Source organism: Podarcis vaucheri (genome assembly GCF_965113315.1).
Source record: "Podarcis vaucheri genome assembly, chromosome: 7".
Taxonomy (NCBI): Eukaryota; Metazoa; Chordata; class Lepidosauria; order Squamata; family Lacertidae; genus Podarcis; species Podarcis vaucheri.
Genome location: NC_138765.1, coordinates 26403360 through 26421844, shown reverse-complemented (window position 1 = coordinate 26421844; position 18485 = coordinate 26403360). Strand labels below are relative to the sequence as shown.

Below are 18485 nucleotides of genomic sequence, written 5' to 3'. Positions count from 1 at the left end.
CTCCTCCTCATCGCTCAACGGTCTCAGCCACTCTTTTTCCTTTGCTTGCAGTTTGCAAGTGCCTTTGCAACTGGGTCATTTGCAGCTTAATGCGTACAGTCTGGAGTAGGCCTGGAGCCAGCTGCAAGGATCAAGCTGTCTGACTCCAGAGAAGATCTCCATGGGGGGGCCGTGCAGGAGGAGGAGAGGGGTAGTGGTAAGGAAGGGCAAGGGCAGCAGAGGTTTGGCAGGGTTAAAAAGGCTGGTTCCTCCTCCTCTCTGCTAAGAAAAACAGTGGCAAACAGCACAAGGAGAAGCTGTGCCCATCTGAGCAAAGGGGCTGCATTTGTTGCTCCTGATAGCCATAGCCTGGGGACGCAGGTGGCGCTGTGAGTTAAACCACAGAGCCTAGGGCTTGCCGATCAGAAGGTTGGAGGTTCGAATGCCTGCGACGGGGTGAGCTCCTGTTGCTCAGTCCCTGCTCCTGCCAACCTAGCAATTTGAAAGCACGTCAAAGTGCAAATAGATAAATAGGTACCGCTCCGGCGGGAAGGTAAACGGCGTTTCTGTGCGCTGCTCTGATTCGCCAGAAGCTGCTTAGTCATGCTGGCCACATGACCCGGCTCCCTCGGCCAATAAAGCAAAATGAGTGCCGCAACCCCAGAGTCGGCCATGACTGGACCTAATGGTCAGGGGTCCCTTTACCTTTTAGCCATACCCTTATCCAGGTTTAAAGGTGCCATGATAGCTCCACATGGGGGCGGGATTTCAGCAATCGCTGCTCAGCTCACCTTTGCATGGTGAGCTGCAATAGCTGCAATTCTCTTTTCTAGGAAACCATTAAAATAATAGGGTCCCAGCCTCTTTTACCTCTGGTCCCCTTGAACCAGGGAGGTGGAGAACCTGTGGCCTCCACTTCCATGCGCCCCAGCCAGAATGGCCTGGTGGTTAAGGATCATGAGAGCCGTTGTCCAAAACATCTAGTGTCCATCAGGTTGGGGAAGGCTACCTTAAGCAATGGCGCATAACGTCCACAACAGAGTTGATGTGGGAGACCATATTTATTTCTTTGTTGAATTTATATCCTGCCTTTCTTCCTCCCCAAGGGGCCCAGGCCAACAAACAGACACACAATTTAAAAACAAAAGCAAAGCAGGAACACTCTAAAATTACAATTAAAACACTCTAAAATCAATTGCAGTTGAAACATTCTTCCATCCAATGATCTTGAAGTTGCCGGGAATAGTATTCTTCAGCCACCAAATGCCTAAGTAAACAGGAAATGTTCTCAAATTCCTCCTGAAAATGAATAATGATGGAGACAGGTGTACCTTACTTGGGAGCGCATTCCCCAACTGAGGAGCCACCACTGACAAGGCCCTGTCACGGGTCAGCAGCAATCAGGCAGCTCCCAGTGCTGGCATCACCAACAAGGCATCACCTGCCAATCATAGGGTCTGAGATGGTTGGTATTTGATATCTCAACATTGCTCCTTTCCCCTCAATTCCCCCAACCTGCCCCAAAGGAATGTAACTCTTAATCTCTGCATAGTAGGGGAAAACTAGCAGATTCTATGCATGCCACTGTCTACCCAGCCAAGCAGGAAGTATTATCACAGCTCAAGAACCGCATTCTAGCCAGGCCAAAGGGCTTGAAGAGGGCATTGCTGAATGTGTCCTGGGAAGCAGGTGGGACTTGAGGAAAGTCCTGAAGGCCAGAAAGGACCTCGGCCCCTAAGCCTGAGGTTCCCGACCCCCTCCTTGCACCAAAGCAGAGCCGGGTCTTGCATTCTTCCTTCTCCAGCTAATAAAGCAGCCATGATTCGGCCTCTGCTCCCAAAGCCAAGCAAATTAATCAGCTTTTCCAGAGAGACAAACTGCTGGTCCCTGCCAAACAGCCTGCATCACTCGGATGAAGAGGGGGAGATCTTGAACTCTGAAAGAGGTAAGATCCCAAAGCTGTGTATTTTTAGTTGATGTCTCTCCCACTCCTGAAGAAGCAGGAGGATCTGGCTTGATTTGTGGCAGTTCAAGTTTATTTAACCGGGCACATGTCAAAAGGTGGTCTCTGTCCCGCAGGGAGTTTTGGGAAAGAGACCAACAGAGGAATAAATAATATATAAATAGGAGCCAAGGACTGCACTTTCCCAGAAGCTGCTAGGGCCAGGGGTGAAGGAAAAATGTGCCCCAGTTTGCATTTTCATGCATAGCTACATTATTATTATAGTTTTATTAAAATTTATTACCTGCCCTTCACCCTAAGGTCCCAGGACGGGTTACAGCAATTACAACACACTAGTTATACACAATATTAGACATAAAATTAAAAACGATTTAAAATCAAAGGCATAAGGTTTTCCTAAAAACATATACAGTGGTACCTCGGGTTAAGAACATAATTCATTCTGGAGGTCCGTTCTTAACCTGAAACTGTTCTTAACCTGAAGCACCACTTTAGCTAATGGGGCCTCCTGCTGCTGCTGCGCCGCTGGAACACGATTTCTGTTCTTATCCTGAAGCAAAGTTCTTAACCTGAGGTATTATTTCTGGGTTAGCGGAGTCTGTAACCTGAAGCGTCTGTAACCTGAAGCATCTGTAACCCGAGGTACCACTGTACCCCAAGTGTCAAAAGACAGGGTAGAGAGGTGTGTCTTTATCATTTGCCGAAAGCTGTATAATGAAGGTGCCAGGCACACCTCTGTGGGAAGGGAGCTCCACACCTCTGGGGCTGCCACAAAGAAGGCCCTCACCTGAGCCACCACCAAATTTGAAGGTGGCAGAACAGCCAAGAGGGCACCCTCCGCTGATCTTAGCACCCAGGGTAAAGTGAGACAGCCACTTGAGCAGCAAGTGTTGGGAGGTAGAGAAGGTGTAGGAGAATAGTGCTCTGTGCCCCTTTAATGAGTCTTTTGTCCTTGGATGCCCTGTCCTGTTGCCAGGTTGGTTGGCTTCTTTACATGCAGTGCAGGGAGGTGCCCTATTCTTCACCTCAGTTTCAAGGTGGGAACCAGGAGCAGGTCAGCAATAACTCACAAGGTGCCAGTGAAGTTAATGCTTTATTCAATGAAACAAAACAGGTCTGGTGAGCACTCTTCCCAGTAGGCCTTGCCCCCAATGAAGCAGCTGCGAGGACTGAAGGTCCCTGCCTTCCCACCACTCCCTAAGGCTCCTCTTCCCCTGGTTCCTTCCCTAGCAGCCTAAGATTCCTTTGTCTTTTCTCTCTTTACTCCACCCTCTTCATTCCTCTCCGTGTTCTGGGAGACCGGGGGGGGGGGGCTGGGGCTGGTCACAGCAGGATCGGGGCGATTCCTTGGCTTCTTCAGCAGCCTGCCTCCACTCTGCCTTTTTGTCCCTCTCTGCTTCTGACTCTGAATCTGGACTGCTCTCTGCCACAACCTCTTCCTGCTCACTAAACCCTGTTACCACTTCTGCTTCTGACACCTCCTCCTCCTAGTCTTCTCCTTCTTCTCCCTCTGACCACTCATTGTCTTTCCACCACGACTCCCCTGGCTTTGTGCCTTCTTCCTTTGGGGATTCCCTTGGGAGTCCCCCAGCTGGTGCCTCCCCCAGCTCCTCTGCATCCAGCCAGTCCATGACACTCAGGCAGCAAAATGTTTTGGGTTGGTAAACACGAGTGGATTAATTTCTTGCAGAGCATTGTCCCTCTGTTCCGTTAGGCTGCTTGACTGGGTTGCCTGTTTTGAGGGGCGGAGGTGGGGTTGCTGAGCACATTTCTGCTTGGCAAATGCCTCTTAGAAGTTTATTTGGAAAGCTTGGCACGGGAAAGGACTTGAGATGTTCCGATCTCCTAAACCTGACAGACAAAACTCTGCCAAAAACATGAAGTCCCACGAACAGTTTACATTACGCTTTCATAGCTCCAGCTGCCTCCCAGCCCTTGCCCATTCTCTCATAACAGCTTTATTAGGTAAATCATGACTGCCATTTTTGCAGGGAGTGAATCCAAGCCTGAGAGAGAGGCTGTATACTATGCAAATGGCAGAAACAGTGCTTAAGTTAAGAGCCCTTCCCAGTGTCCTGTTAATTGAGCATTCCTTCCTATTTGTTTGTGGGCAGATTAGATGACGTTGCATCAAAGGCAGTGTGATCGCATACTTTCCTGTGCATCCTCTTGTCACTTTTGTTACCACAAACGTCCAGACTTCTGGGGAAACAAGTTTGTTGCTCGAGGCCTCCCAATCGACTAAGATTGCGCAGCCTGAATTTACAGGCATGCGACTGAATCCCACCTGAAATCAGTGACAGGTTGGAAGCATGCCAAGAACATTTTTATGAGATACAGTGGTACCTCGGGTTAAGAACTTAATTCGTTCTGGAGGTCTGTTATTAACCTGAAACTGTTCTTAACCTTAGGTACCACTTTAGCTAATGGGACCTCCCTCTGCTGCCGCAATTTCTGTTCTCATCCTGAAGCAAAGTTCTTAACCCAAGGTACTATTTCTGGGTTAGCGGAGTCTGTAACCTGAAGCGTCAGTAACCTGAAGCATCTGTAACCCGAGGTACCACTGTAAATGCTGCAATTTTTCTCCCACTTCCTCCATGAAGAAAGGCAGCAACAAGGGATATATATATATATATATATATATATATATATATATATATATATATATATGCAGGTTTTGGTGTCTTCGGGTGTCTTCCCGTGTAAGAGTCGGGGTGTCTGTGCGACGTTTCGACGAGGTCTCACTCGTCATCTTCAGGCTGGTGCTTTCGGCTTCTTGTTACTGGAACAGAGCAGAGTCTGGTGTTTGAGTTCCTATAAATACTGTTGAGGGGTGTGGTGTATAGCCTCCAACGTTCTGGGCAGAGAGGAAGTTCCTAGATTAGTGTGCCTTTTCTTCTTTTGTTCCTTAATTACTTGAGGGATATCTTGGGTGATTTCATGAGTGATATTCTGAATATCACTGGGTGGGTCATTAAGTGTAGATTAGTTGCTAAAGCTTTCGTGTCTTGACCTCTTGAGCTTGTGAAGAGTTTTTCTGAGAAGATGGCTGTGCTGCATTTAGTTGTGCTCTGGCTTGGCTTCGTGTATAGGGGCGAGCTATGGTTTTGTGCCTTGTGCCAGCCAGATCTGTGTAGGGATTGCAGGGGGGTGCAGCATCCGGAGGTGCCACTATAGTTTGGTAACTGGATGGAGTCTGTAATATGTCTGTGGAGAGGGTCTGGGTTTGGGTCTGGTGTGGTTGATTGGTGACGGCGTTCTGTGTGCCTCTGGTTCTGGTGTCGGTTTTTGTGGGGAGGGCTAATTTCCAGATGTCTGGCAGGCGGGACGTGTCGTCACGCTTGTTCATGTTGTGAGGGTGTTTCTCTATCTCGATGGCTTCCATGATTATTCTCTTGTGGTGATGTTCCATGTTAAAGAGCAATTTGGAATCTGCAAAATTAATTTCGTGTCCTGTTTCTTTCATGTGTTGGAAAAGAGAGGAAGTTTTTTCTTCTTTTTTGACGGCATTCTTGTGTTCTGCGATACGTGCATTTATTCGTCTGTTTGTTTGTCCAATGTACGTGGCTGGGCAGACTTTGCAGGGTATTTCATAGACCCCTTGGTTTTCCAGCTGGATTTTGTCTTTTGGGTTTCTGAGGATATTGGCTATTTTTTGGTTGGTGCAGAAGGCTGTTTTGATATTGTGTTTATGGAGGATTTTGCTGATTTTGTCTGTAGTGCCCTTGATATAAGGAAGGAGGGCCATGCCATTGTTTTCTTCTGTGTCTTGGTTTTTGGGGGGTGTTTCTTTTTGGATTAGCTTCGTAACCCTGTTTTTCTGGTATCCATTGGCGATTAACACATTTGAGAGATTCTGTAACTCAGTTGTCAAGTGGTCTTTGTCAGCCAGGCGTTTGGTTCTGGAGATGAGAGTCTTGGCTACGGAGTTTATTTGTGCAGGGTGGTGGTGTGATTGTGCATGTAAGTAGCGGTTGGTGTGTGTTTTTTTCCGGTAGATAGTGTGTCCTAGGGAGCCATCAGGTTTTTTGTAGATTAGGACGTCAAGAAAGGGGAGTTGGTTGTTGTCTTCTATTTCCATAGTGAATTGTATTTTGGGGTGTAGGCTGTTGAGATGTGTGAGGAAGCTATCTAGTTTTTCTTTCCCGTGTGGCCAAATTACAAAAATTATATATATATATATATATATGCTTTCGTAGATTTTCACGGGTACAGGAATGCAGGTTTTGGTGTCTTCGGGTGTCTTCCCGTGTAAGAGTCGGGGTGTCTGGGCGACGTTTCGACGAGGTCTCACTCGTCATCTTCAGGCTGGAGCTTTCGGCTTCTTGTTACTGGAACAGAGCAGAATCTGGTGTTTGAGTTCCTATAAATACTGTTGAGGGGTGTGGTGTATAGCCTCCAACGTTCTGGGCAGAGAGGAAGTTCCTAGATTAGTGTGCCTTTTCTTCTTTTGTTCCTTAATTACTTGAGGGATATCTTGAGTGATTTCATGAGTGATATTCTGAATACCACTGGGTGGGTCATTAAGTGTAGATTAGTGGTAAAGCTTTCGTGTCTTGACCTCTTGAGCTTGTGAAGAGTTTTTCTGAGAAGATGGCTGTGCTGCATTTAGTTGTGCTCTGGCTTGGCTTCGTGTATAGGGGCGAGCTGTAATTTTGTGCCTTGTGCCAGCCAGATCTGTGTAGGGATTGCAGGGGGGTGCAGCATCAGGAGGTGCCACTATAGTTTGGCTACTGGATGGAGTCTGTAATATGTCTGTGGAGAGGGTCTGGGTTTGGGTCTGGTGTGGTTGATTGGTGACGGCGTTCTGTGTGCCTCTGGTTCTGGTGTCGGTTTTTGTGGGGAGGGCTAATTTCCAGATGTCAGGCAGGCGGGACGTGTCGTCACGCTTGTTCATGTTGTGAGGGTGTTTCTCTATCTCGATGGCTTCCATGATTATTCTCTTGTGGTGATGTTCCATGTTAAAGAGCAATTTGGAATCTGCAAAATTAATTTCGTGTCCTGTTTCTTTCATGTGTTGGAAAAGAGAGGAAGTTTTTTCTTCTTTTTTGACGGCATTCTTGTGTTCTGCGATACGTGCATTTATTCGTCTGTTTGTTTGTCCAATGTACGTGGCTGGGCAGACTTTGCAGGGTATTTCATAGACCCCTTGGTTTTCGAGCTGGATTTTGTCTTTTGGGTTTCTGAGGATATTGGCTATTTTTTGGTTGGTGCAGAAGGCTGTTTTGATATTGTGTTTATGGAGGATTTTGCTAATTTTGTCTGTAGTGCCCTTGATATAAGGAAGGAGGGCCATGCCATTGTTTTCTTCTGTGTCTTGGTTTTTGGGGGGTGTTTCTTTTTGGATTAGCTTCGTAACCTTGTTTTTCTGGTATCCATTGGCGATTAACACATTTGAGAGATTCTGTAACTCAGTTGTCAAGTGGTCTTTGTCAGCCAGGCGTTTGGTTCTGGAGATGAGAGTCTTGGCTACGGAGTTTATTTGTGCAGGGTGGTGGTGTGATTGTGCATGTAAGTAGCGGTTGGTGTGTGTTTTTTTCCGGTAGATAGTGTGTCCTAGGGAGCCATCAGGTTTTTTGTAGATTAGGACGTCAAGAAAGGGGAGTTGGTTGTTGTCTTCTATTTCCATAGTGAATTGTATTTTGGGGTGTAGGCTGTTGAGATGTGTGAGGAAGCTATCTAGTTTTTCTTTCCCGTGTGGCCAAATTACAAAGGTGTCGTCAACATATCTGAGCCAAAGTTTGGGTTTGTGTTCTGACTTGTCTAAAGCATTGGTTTCAAAGTGTTCCATGTACAAATTTGCGATGACCGGTGAGAGGGGTGATCCCATAGGTGCTCCTTCTATCTGTTTGTATCTTTGTCCATTGTGGATGAAGTACGTGTTGGTTAGGCAGTGGTTGGTCAGGTCCAGAATGTATTTGGGGGGATTGTATTTGTTTTGAATGGCTGTCAAGGCTTCATTAATGGGCACTTGAGTGAAGAGAGATACAACATCGAAGCTCACAAGTAGGTCATCGGGATGTAGGTATTGCTTCTTTATTGTTTCTATGAACTGGAAGGAGTTAGTAACGTGTGAAGCGATGGATTCTGCATAGGGCTGAAGTTGCTTAGCGAGAAATTTAGCGAGATTTTGTAGAGGTGAGCCTATGGAGCTGACTATTGGTCTGAGTGGTGTTCCTTCTTTGTGTATCTTGGGGAGACCGTAGAGTTTGGGGCATCTGGATGATTTTTCTCTGGGGATGATTTTTAGCTGGATTTCTTCACTGATAGGAGAGGCTTTTATTTTGGATTTGGTAGTTTTTTCCAGATAGGTGGTGGGATCTGTTTTTATAGGTTGGTAGGTAGGGTCTTGGAGTAGATTTGATAGTTTTGCTTGGTAGTCAACCAAAAAATAGCCAATATCCTCAGAAACCCAAAAGACAAAATCCAGCTCGAAAACCAAGGGGTCTATGAAATACCCTGCAAAGTCTGCCCAGCCACGTACATTGGACAAACAAACAGACGAATAAATGCACGTATCGCAGAACACAAGAATGCCGTCAAAAAAGAAGAAAAAACTTCCTCTCTTTTCCAACACATGAAAGAAACAGGACACGAAATTAATTTTGCAGATTCCAAATTGCTCTTTAACATGGAACATCACCACAAGAGAATAATCATGGAAGCCATCGAGATAGAGAAACACCCTCACAACATGAACAAGCGTGACGACACGTCCCGCCTGCCTGACATCTGGAAATTAGCCCTCCCCACAAAAACCGACACCAGAACCAGAGGCACACAGAACGCCGTCACCAATCAACCACACCAGACCCAAACCCAGACCCTCTCCACAGACATATTACAGACTCCATCCAGTAGCCAAACTATAGTGGCACCTCCTGATGCTGCACCCCCCTGCAATCCCTACACAGATCTGGCTGGCACAAGGCACAAAATTACAGCTCGCCCCTATACACGAAGCCAAGCCAGAGCACAACTAAATGCAGCACAGCCATCTTCTCAGAAAAACTCTTCACAAGCTCAAGAGGTCAAGACACGAAAGCTTTACCACTAATCTACACTTAATGACCCACCCAGTGGTATTCAGAATATCACTCATGAAATCACTCAAGATATCCCTCAAGTAATTAAGGAACAAAAGAAGAAAAGGCACACTAATCTAGGAACTTCCTCTCTGCCCAGAACGTTGGAGGCTATACACCACACCCCTCAACAGTATTTATAGGAACTCAAACACCAGATTCTGCTCTGTTCCAGTAACAAGAAGCCGAAAGCTCCAGCCTGAAGATGACGAGTGAGACCTCGTCGAAACGTCGCCCAGACACCCCGACTCTTACACGGGAAGACACCCGAAGACACCAAAACCTGCATATATATATATATATATATATATATATATATATATATATAGAAAAAAGGCAAGTAATTGGGGGCAGGGGGCATGACAGAGGTGTGCACGAGATTAAGCATGGCGTGAAGAAAGTGGATAGGGAGACATTCCCCTCCCCACCTCATAAAACTCAGGACCATCCAATGAAGCTGAATATTGGAAGATTTAGGACAAAAAATTATAGCACTTCTTCACACAGCGCAGAGATAAACAACTGAAGGAGCGTCTCCACCCCCATCATTCTGCCCAGACACTGAGGTCCAGCTCTGAGGGCCTTCTGGCACTTCCCTCACTGCGAGAAGCAAAGCTACAGGGAACCAGGCAGAGGGCCTTCTCGGTAGTGGTGCCTGCCCTGTAGAACGCCCTCCCATCAGATGTCAAGGAAATGAACAACCACTTGACTTTTAGAAGACATCTGAAGGCAGCCCTGTTTAGGGAAGTTTTTAATGTGTGACATTTTTTTGTATTTTTAATCTTTGTTGGAAGCTGCCCAGAGTAGCTGGGGAAACCCAACCAGATGGGAGGGGTACAAATAAATTATTATTATTATTATTATTATTATTATTATTATTATTATTATTATTATTTGCTCTAAGAAGATGTAGCCATTGGCACAGACTTGGATGGCTTTAAAAGAGGTTTAGACAAATTCAGGGAGGTTATTGGCCACAATATCTATGTTCTGCCTCCACTGTCAGAGGCAATATGCCTCCGAATCCCATTTTTTGGGTATCACAAGGCAGGAGAGTGTTGTTTTCAGGTCCTGCTTCTGCGCTTCCCATAGGCATCTGGGTGGCCACTGTGAGAACAGGATGCTGAAATAAAAGGCCTTAAGCACTGGCGCAACACATGCCATACATTCAGAGCACGTGACTGGAAGAAGTCCGAAAGAATTCTGGGAACCGTAGTTTGTTGTGGGTGGTGGGAATTATAACTCTGTGAGGAGATAAGCTGCAGCCCCCAGGGTTTCTTTGGTGGAAATCACGTGCCTTAAATGTTCTCTGAATGTATGGTGTATGCATAGCCCAAATGTCTTGGGTGTTGTGGGAAACGGAAATGGGTGGTTGCCAGGTGTGGCCGCTGAATTCAATTCCCTCTGCTGTTGCTATACAGAAGGCAGCAAAAGGAGAAATAAAGATAAACGGGTTGGGGAGAGGGGGAACCAAAGAACAAATGGAAAGGAAGCAAATGGATTCTTAGCAAGTTAATAATAACAAAACATAATTTCCGCCAAATAAGTAACAAAATTAGTGCAACCTTTAATCATGAAAACAACTGTCATTATGAAATAATTTGTTTCTTCTTGCATGGTCCTCGCTCTGGGTCTAATTAGGACACACAGCAGTAGAGAGGAGAAATCAGAATGAGCAACTCTCTTTTTCTGGGAACCTTTTAAAAAGAACGCTTTCTTTTGTTGTGAGATAGGGCAGGGCTGGCGTCAAGGGACGGGCTTGGCTGGGCGCCTGCCTATCTGCCACCTAGCTAATTCATACTGGTGTATAAAGCCCTCTATGCAGTGGCAGCTGGTGCCCATTGGGACAAGGGGCAAGGAGGCCAATTGTAGGCAGAGCCAGATCAAATGACAGAGTCAACAGATTTTAGTTTTTCTTCGTCCTCCTTCCTGCCGGGTTCTACAGGGGCAGCACTGTGACCACCATCTGCCCTAGACGCCAAAAGCACTACCATGCCATTTAAACAGCTGTGACTTTCCCCAGAGCATCCTGGGAATAATAATAATAATAATAATAATAATAATAATAATAATAATAATAATGTTATGTACTGAAGTTCTCACCCTGGGCCAGCAGGGGGATACTGTAGATAGTTATGCAAATGAAGGATCGAAAGTGACGTTCAGTGATTGGATAGTTTTAGAAAGTTGCTACAGTATCGTTGTACTGGAGCTCTCTATAAGCAGGCTGACTGAGCCCTTCAGCTCAGTTCTGTTCTGGCCTCTGAATAAACAAGAGCTGTTTGAAGAATCACTGTGTCGTCTGATATGTTCACCCACAACTTAACAAATAATAATAACAATAGGCATATATTTATTTATACCCTGCCTTTTCCCTGACGGGACCCAAGGTGGCTTACATATACAAATGCTAAAAACATAGAACAAAAACAACTAAACAGAGGTAGAAGTCAAACTACATACATACATAAAATCTATTAAAACCATACAAATAAGTACAATAAAAAACACCATGGCCTCTCATTAAAAGCAGTCAGTTCCTCAAAGTCCATGGGGACAAGAAAGTCTTCACCTTCTGGCAGAAGGACAACAAGGAGGGAGCCAGTCTAGCTTCTCTGGGGAGGGAGTTCCAAAGTCTGGGAGCCGCCACCAAGAAGGTCCTCCTCTCTCATTTCCCCACTGTAGTTGATCAGGGTGCTGAGAGTTGTCAGGAGACCCCTATCCCCTCACAGAGCCACAAATCTCAAGAGTTCCCTGGGAAGAGGGGTTGATTGTTAAACCCTTCCGGATCAGCACCCTTCAGTTCCCAGGATGCCTTGGGGCCCGGGCTTTTTAAAAGTGGTATGATACTGCTTTAAATGTATAGTGCGATCACTCTTAGCCGAGTAAGATTGTTTGGGTTGGGTTTTTGGAAGACGCCTGTGCGTGAATTTGTTTTATGTGTGCAGATCAGTGCACGCTGACCAACGCACAGTCTTCGCAGTAGGGCTCTGTTCTGATGGCATGAAGTAGTCACGACAAACTGGTAGATTCCTATCTGCTGCAGCCTTCATCCGCCTTCACAGCCGTTGTAACACACCGCTTGTTATCATCTGCCTGTTCTGCCGTTGAGGACTTCTAGAATCATAATTTGTCTGGCTCCTTCCCTTTGACCTTACCGCCTTGGGTGACCCTGCTGGGAGTACGAGATTCCCGACGGCTTCGCTCACAAGGGTCACAGGAACATGCAAGCCCACTCACCACGACAAGGTGGGCTGAGAGGAATAGGGTTCTGCCAACAACTTGCTTAAGAAACTGCATGAAATATACTCGGAGTCGAGTGTGGCTTTCATGCTCTTTATTCAGCTCATAGTAGTGAGGAATGCAAGTCCCCCCAAAGTGTCTGCTTTATATACATTATTTACACAATGGGCCCCATGCGATTGACTAATTCCAGGATTCTCCTGTAAGCCAATCAGGTTGCGGATTCACTTCCACCTGGAGCTGGATTGGGTGGCTCCTGCAGACCAATCAGACTGCTGCATTTTGGATCCTATTCAACTCAGTACAAAACACTGCAGTTCCCAGGATTCTTTGTGAGGAGGAAGTCATGACAGTTTGAAGCGGCATGAGGCAGCTTTAAATGTGGAACTGCAGCTGGGGCCTGCGACCAGGCAGCAGAGGGAGGGTGCTGGCAGCCAATGTCACCCTCAGGACTGGCTTTTTCTAAGAGCAGACTGAGGTTGGTGCAGCAGTGCCTCAGTCGCCCTTATGGACCAGCCTCCGCTGCCTAGATGATTTTAATCCAGGGCATCTGGGAAGTCGCCTCTCCCGCCCACTGGTCACTTAGATCTGTGGAGGGTGGCGCCACGCCACGTGTCCCTGCGGTAAAACATGCTGCAATTCCACATGCTTTTAGCGCAGTGGCTCCAGTTCCCTGGAATGCTCTTCCTTTAGAAGGGAAGCAGGCCCTCCCACATTGTTATGTTTTCCAAGTGCCTTGGAAACTTTTCTCCCAAGCCTTCCTATTTTTAAGTTACGGCAGTTTTTAAGCCCGTCTTGGCTTCTTCTTTACATGCTGTTTTGTGATCTGTATGTATTACAACACTTTCTGTTCTGCTGAACTCTTTGATGCCGGTTTTATTACTTAGTTGTACTGTTGTTATTGTTTTTTCTGTTTTGTGATCAAGTGGAGTTGGTTTTTCTGCACTACGTGAGGCGGGGAGGCTATCGTTAAGCAGCTGTCCATGGCTATCAGAGTCGCAGGTCAATTCTGTATCCAGGGCAGCTGTTTACCAGCTCCATCTGGTATGCAGGCTGAGACCCTACCTGCCAGCAGACTGTCTCACCAGAGTGGTGCATGCTCTAGTTATCTCTTGCTTGGACTACTGCAATGCGCTCTATGTGGGACTACCTTTGAAGGTGACCCAGAAACTACAACTAAGCGAGAATGCGGCAGCTAGACTGGTGACTGGGAGCAGCTGCCAAGACCACATAACACTGGTCCTGAAAGACCTGCATTGGCTCCCAGTATGTTTCCAAGCACAATACAAAGTGTTGGTGCTGACCTTTAAAGCCCTAAATGGCCTTGGCCCAGTATACCTAAAGGAGCGTCTCCACCCCCATTGTTCTGCGTAGACACTGAGGTCCAGCACCAAGGGCCTTCTGACGGTACCCTCACTGCAAGAAGCCAAGTTGCAGGGAGCCAGGCAGAGGGTTTTCTTGGTAGTGGCACCCGCCCTGTGGAACGCCCTCCCACCAGATGTCAAAGAGAAAAACAACTACCTGACATTTAGAAGACATCTGAAGGCAGCCCTGTTTAGGGAAGCATTTAATGTTTGATGGACTACTGTATTTTAATATTCTGCTGGAAGCCGCCCAGAGTGGCTGGGGAAACCCAGCCAGATGGGCAGGGTATAAATTATTATTATTATTATTATTATTATTATTATTATTATTATTAGTATTATTATTATTTTTATATTACGTATCATAGAATTGTAGAGTTGGAAGGGATCCGAATTGTCATCTAGTCCAACCCCCTGGAATGCAGGAATCTCAACTAAAGCATCCATGACAGACGGCCGCCCAACCTCTACTGAAAAACATCCAAGGAAGGAGAGTCTACCACCTTTCAAAGGAGTCTGTTCCACTGTAGAACAGCTCTTACTTTCAGCAAATTCTTCCTAATGTTCAGTCAGAACCTCCTTCCTTGTAATGTGAGTCCATTGATTTGGATCCTACGCTCTGGAGCAGGAGAAAAACACATCTTCCATGTGACAGCCCTATAGATATTTGAAGATGGCTATCATCTCAGTCTCCTCTTTTCCAGGCTAAACATACCCAAGACCCTCAACCATTCCTCATAAGCATGGGTAAGCAAACTAAGGCCCAGGTGCCGGATCTGGCCCAATCGCCTTCTAAATCCGGCCCACGGACGGTCCGGGAATCAGTGTGTTTTTACATGAGTAGAATGTGTCCTTTTATTTAAAATACATCTCTGGGTTATTTGTGGGGCACAGGAACTCATTCATATATATTTTTTTCAAAATATAGTCTGGCCCCCCACAAGGTCTGAGGGACAGTGGACCGGCCCCCTGCTGAAAAAGTTTGCTGACCCCTGCTCATAAGGCTTGGTTTTTTGTTTCTTTCCTCTAACATATATGAGGCATTTTGTAGTCACTGAGCATGCTCAGTTCTCATTAGGCTGAGGTGGTTTTTTTTTGGGGGGGGCTGCTCCCCTTCCCCATTTTTTTAGCCTGATACATCCCTCTGCTTCTCATTGGCCCTGGTTTGGGTCCTGTTGGTACTCACATCCGGTGTTTTGATATTTAAAGGTATAAAGAGACAAGACGTGTTTGGTGGCCCTTGGTGGGTAGCTGTGGATTCTTCACAGAAAAGAGTGCAAACCTCTTTCTACAGTGGTTTATACTCTCCGGCAATGATGCAGCTGGACTCCTGTGTTTTGACTGCGCTGTTTTTATTTGATTTCGAGATTGAGTAAAGCGAAACCCCCGAGTCTGCTGGCAACCTGCCCAACTACCTAAGCCAACTCTTGAGCTTCCAGGAGGGGAAAGGGTTTTCGCTGCTGATTGGAAATTAAAATGAAACGAAACGGGCTTTGCTGATTTAAAAATAAAATGGATATTCTCCCCTTGGCATGACTCTTGATCTAGCCATGATCCTGTTCAGCTGTATGATATCCCATCTCCACATTACGGCTGCAGCACTATGTGGTAGATCTTGCTGTAAACAAAGAGTGTGTTGTGGTGAGCCGGTGGGATATTCATAAAATCACCATAGTTTTGTGTTTTATGTCTCCCCCCCCCCATGTTTGTCGCAGTGCTGGAGAACTGGAAGGCACAGCATTCAAAGAACCAGAAGCTGGGGCTGCAGCAAAATGTTGAAGTGTAGTGTTCTCTTGTACAGTCTGCCAGCTCCCATGAATCTCCAGTTCCATTTTTGCTTGTTTCTCCCTTACTCCCTGCCCCCCTTTTTTGTTGATACCTCTACAGTGCTGTGATTTGCCTAGCATTCCGATAGCTCCTTCTCTTTTTTCTGCTTTTGGTCCTATCAGCACTCACCTGCTGAAATCAATATTAGAAGGAACGACCTCTGGGACTAGGTGGGAAGTAGGGAGGAAGCCCTCCTCCCAAAGGGACAAAGTTCACAGAAATTGGCCAGGTTGCCCCAAGGATGGGAAAGTGATGTTGCCATTTAAAAGAGGGAAAATGAAGGGCTGTATGAGCAACTGATAAGGATAGACAAATCTATTTCAGTTTCTCATTTTTCTTATACAGTGGTACTTTGGGTTACAAACACCGCAGGTTACAAGCACTTCAGGTTACACACTCCACTAACCCGGAAGTAGTACCTCGGGTTAAGAACCTTACCTCAGGATGAGAACAGAAATTGTGCGTCGGCGGTGCAGCGGCAGCGGGAGGCCCTACTAGCTAAAGTGGTGCCTCAGGTTAAGAATGGTTTCAGGTTAAGAACGGACCACTGGAACGAATTAAGTTTGTAACCAGAGGTACCACTGTATTAAGCTCCGTTCTCCACCTTTATAAATCAGCCAGAAAATTTTGCATTTTAAAAGTCCACAGAAAAAATTGCCAGCATTTTAGTGTGAATTTCTGCTCTTGTGTGAATTTCTGCACATTTTTGTATGCAGTCTTACCAAATATGCACATTTTTGCAAAGTGGTTTCTTATAATGCAATACATTTCTGTCTGTTAATTTTCACTGATATATATATATACTGTATATATGCCCTTCACTGATTTATATGCCCTTTACTGCATCATATGCATTTTTGCACACATTTCTTGGTCAAATGTCTGCATTTTTAAGTTCAGAAGTGTGAATTTCAAAGGATGACCGTGCTTCATAGCACTCGTGGACTTCCAAGGAAGCTGACTTTTGGAAGGCTATGCTGTGCATAGTCATAAACTGTGGAACTCATTCCCACAGGAAGCAGTAATGGCCACCAACCTAGATGGCTTTAAAAGATCAGACAAATTCATGGAGGAGAGCAGTGGCATAGCACTATTTGCAGGCGCCCAGGGCAGGACAGAACACACTAACCCTGCCCTCGCCACAGCTGCTGGGTGGGAAGAGGGTGAGCACTCTCCGCACCCTGTCCAGCACAAGGGTCCAACTGTCTTGTCGCCCGGGTGGCCTTGTCTGGGCATACCAGGACTTCCATACACACTGGCCAGGCTCACACCCCGGGGAAGTCACTTTGCTTGCCCTGGATGTGTGAGGTCAGTCTGACCCCACCCATCAGAAAGAGAATATGGGCTATTGGATTGGTTGTTTATCTATAAGCAGTGGTTCCCAACCTTTTCTTGGCTATGCCCCACCTAAGCATCTCTAAAATCCTGATCCCCTCCCCCCGTTTCTTATTCTTATTATTCAAAAAGTGAATTCCTGTTCACATGGAGGAAGCCTAAAAGGCCATTCACTGTTAATAACTCATTCTCAAATTGCCCCCTCTTAAAAATCAAATTGCCCCCCTGTGAGGTGCGTGCCCCACGTTGGGAACCACAGATCTATAGGTGGTGATTATTATTTTTTGGACTACCTGTTGTCTGCAGTGTTGGAGGAGTCGGCAGCTGGATTTCACACACCGAGATGATCTAGCAAGACTTGGGCTTTTAAGTTTCTAGCCCACATTAAGGATTCTCTGCATGGTGTGGGTGCAACTGCAGGTAGGTGGCTCCCAAACCTTGCTGCAAGTACACAGAAGATCCTGAAATCTCACTGATGTCAATGGAATGTCCCTGTTTCTAACTTCTCGTTGATCAATCACCAAGGCAATCTGATGCATATTTACTAAGAGGTAAGCCCCCTGGGCCTTATTCCCAGGTTAGGGATGTGTTGGCTTGCAGCCTGCACCACCGCTTTATTTTTCTATTTAAAGGCCCGTCTGTGGGGTCAGAACGGCAGGAATATTCCTTTTCGGGTCATTTCCTCTTGAAACGAACCAGGAGGCAAAAAGTTCAGCTTAACACACGCCCAGCATTGGAGGGGAGCTGAGGTCGTGGCAGAGGAACTGGAAAAAATGTGAAAGGAATGTGGCAAGACATTCAGAATCAAAGGGAGCAAAATGAAAATCAGATGCTTCTCTCGCTCTCTCTCTTTGGACATGCATAAGTCTTATTCCTTACATAGAATTTCCAGGGTGATGTATGGAAGGGCCCATAGCTCAGCGGCAGAGCATCTGCCTTGCACGCAGGAAGTTCCAGGTTCAATCCTCAGCATCTCCAGGAAGGGCAGTTATACCCATCTTTTAGATTTAGGGGAGCTAGTCTCAAACGTTTGTTGGGGGAGACCTAGGGGTTTTTTTTTTTGTGGGGGAAGTTATTTGTCCTGTCTTCAAGCTTTTTATGATGAAGGACCTCTGTAGCCACCCCCAACAACACGATCTCATGATGGAAGGGGAGGGAACAGCTGCAGTCGCCTGCGATTCCTGCGCAATGTTTGCCATCTTGCCAAAGGTTGCAGGCAGCTTTACCTGCAGCAATTGCATGTTGATTGCCCTATTAAAAGACAAAGTCCAGCAACTGGAGGAACGTGTAGCTACGCTCCAAAGAATTAGAGAGCTGGAGCTCTTCTTGGAAGCAACAGAGCACACCGTCCCCACCAAGGAGGAGACAGGGGACTCCCCTGAGAAGGAGGCTTGTTCACCAACACAGGAGCCAGATATATGGAGAAACGTGACTCAAAGAAGTAGGAGGCCCAGGGTCCACTCTGATTGTCTAGAAATACACAATCGCTTTGAGGTCCTCTCCCCTAGCATGGAAGACGAAGAGCAGACTCCATTTGAGGATCTCTCCCTCATTACAGTCGATCAGGTATATGAAGACGAGCAGCAAAGTCAGTCCTCAGGGAATGTGCAGGTGACCTTGGAACGGACAGCTCACGGAAGAACCCCGACCAAACCCAAGAGGAGGCGTGTAGTGGTGATAGGGGATTCC

General features: G+C 46.4%; 1 protein-coding gene across 3 annotated transcripts in view; it reads right to left on the bottom strand.

Moving 5' to 3' along the window:
- The window catches only part of TMEM200B (transmembrane protein 200B), a 94284-nt gene that overhangs the window by 36842 nt on the left and 38957 nt on the right, over window positions 1–18485 (bottom strand). The window contains exon 3 of one of the 3 annotated variants that reach the window (XR_014221808.1): window positions 11906–12199. The exons of the other annotated variants lie outside the window; for them this stretch is intronic. The gene's annotated coding sequence lies outside the window, so the exon portion shown is untranslated. Of the gene's footprint in view, window positions 1–11905; window positions 12200–18485 lie in introns of those variants that run through there. 3 annotated transcript variants of the gene reach the window in all.